Here is a 2,500-nt window from a genome sequence, read left to right as displayed (position 1 = left end):
TCAAAAATACATTCTGGATTGTAGATTGAATTATGCTGTGAAAAAAGAAAGACTGATTCTAAAGGAGCATTACTTTTATTATATTGATATTGAACATTCTTAAAAAAAAGTAATACCAAGGGACAACTACTGTGTAAAAGGCTGTTTGAAATAGGTGGAAAGAGGGGTAGAGGCGTGGGTTGAATTTTTATGGGTTGAATGTTTGGTAAACAACAGTTCATAAGCGAACGGGGTGTGGATTTCGTCCTCCGCTTGGAGTAATAAAAATGGCCGGGTACTCGATACCCATTCATGATGTGTATATGTTTTGTTGACTTGTAACCCAAGTGAGTTATGCAGTGATTCGATATTGCTTAAGTAAACAATGTTGCATATAGACTTGTAACAAAGAATTTGGTTGGAGAAAGGGTGTAGGAGGAGAAATTTCAATTGGTTCACGAGTGTAAGATGACGCCCTTTTGGGGAGGATCTTAGATATAAAGTTATAGATAATTGGACTAAAGAAATCGCTACGTTATTGCAAAACTCAAGTAGAACCTGTTTTGCGTTTTCTCTGGGGATTTCTTGGGTGACACTCAGAGAGCAAGTGTACCAGTTTGAAGAAAAAAAATCAGAAAATACATGACCAGTTTAATTCAACCTCGATTGAAGACCAATAACATATTAAAAAAAAAAACAGTGGGAAACAAAGACAGTTGTGAAAAGAAAGTAGAAGTGAAAGACGTATGGACGAAACGAGAGTGGCGGATGAGAGTTAGCAACCGCCATTCTCAAATACTCTCAAAATAATGTTTACTGTCAGACAGAAGAGCTTGTTTCAGCCCTTCACTTCGACTGATATTTTTTCAAGTTGGGGAAAATAAAAAGAAACTGCATTTATGGAAACTTTCATTTGGCATATTCTATTATTAGAAGTAAGGAGATGGCATGCTTTGACATAGTCACTCATCCATAATAACCGTAGCCACCTCCGTATCCTCCATATCCTCCGTATCCTCCTCCGTATCCTCCGTATCCTCCTCCGTATCCTCCATATCCTCCGAATCCTCCGAATCCTCCACCGTATCCTCCACCGTATCCACCGTAGCCTCCATAGCTGGGTTGAGGATCGGCGTCTGCCTCGGGTAGTGCGGCTGCCTGAGCCCACGCCACACTCACCACCAACAGCAGGATAACCTTAGGAAATATACAAGATTGTTGTTATTGTCAGTGTCGTATATTTGACTTATCTTCCGTCTTTTGTTATCACAAGCACGATAGGGAATGCAAGAGGTATTATATTGTTTGACTTCAGCACGTCCAAGAATGCAGATCGATGCTTACCTTAATGTTCATGTTGCTTGCAGCTCTCAGGCTCGATGTCTGTGCAAGTGGACGGGCGATTTCTCGTCTTATAAGCTGATACGCGACCTTCCCGGTGATGCAAGAAATGCATTAACTTATGACTCCTCATTGCAGTCAGGAAATTAATCATCTTGGCATTACTTTCCTAATTGTTTTGACGTTTTATGACGACACACCTTGATTACACTTAAAAGCATACCGTGAACACATGTTTCACTCTATACAATTGTAGATTATGTGCTTGACTGATCGTGTATGCAAGAATAATTGCGAATTATGTATTTGGGCAGCTTCTTACTCGGTGGGGTGGTTCTAATTCACTCAGAGCACGAGTCAGCTCAATTGTAATGAGAGTTTGTCCTTTATATTCACTTTTGTTAGTGAACGAGTGATTAACGAGGAATATGAGCTGTCCATGGTTGAATAATTGATGAATGCACACACACACACACACACACACACACACACACACACACACACACACACACACACACACACACACACACACACACACACACACACACACACACACACACACACACACACACACACACACACACACTAATACCCACAGAAAAATATATGTAAAAATATATGTACACACACCAAATTGACAGTCTCAGATGTAGTTGAATTCAAAAAAGCTTTTGGTATCGTTAACCACAACATTGTGTCAACGAAAGTTTCAGAGCGCTTCGTCTCGTCGTTGATTGATGTTTTTCGTGAACGCCGCCAGAGAAATTGATCAAACTTCGCGTATCATAGGGCACTGGGAAGGTAACACTGCATTATCGTCTTCGACAAAGATGCTGTCAACGTTCGTCGTTCTCCCAACCTGGAAATCATGATCATCAGTCACAGCAGGACGGTGGTGATGTACATCATTAATGGCACTTGCAACACTCACCCATTATCTGTCACAATTTACTCCCCCCACACTCCAAGGAATTGAGTACTGCCGTCTTATAAACGGTATGGAATGTGTGGATGTAGCGTGAATGCATCACATTTTATGAGTTAGTTTTGGACGATTTGATCGTGAACAGGCGAAAACTGGACTATATGCGATTAGTAATAGAAAAATCACCTTTGTATTATATTCACTTGTCGATGGTTACATATTTTGAGGAAAGACAATGTTAAAAGGCGTTCAGAA

This window comes from Oratosquilla oratoria, chromosome 24 (assembly GCF_046742065.1).
Source record: "Oratosquilla oratoria isolate Oo_2021 chromosome 24, ASM4674206v1, whole genome shotgun sequence".
Taxonomy (NCBI): Eukaryota; Metazoa; Arthropoda; class Malacostraca; order Stomatopoda; family Squillidae; genus Oratosquilla; species Oratosquilla oratoria.
The sequence above is the reverse complement of the archived record's forward strand: the minus strand, read 5'-3'. Positions refer to the sequence as shown.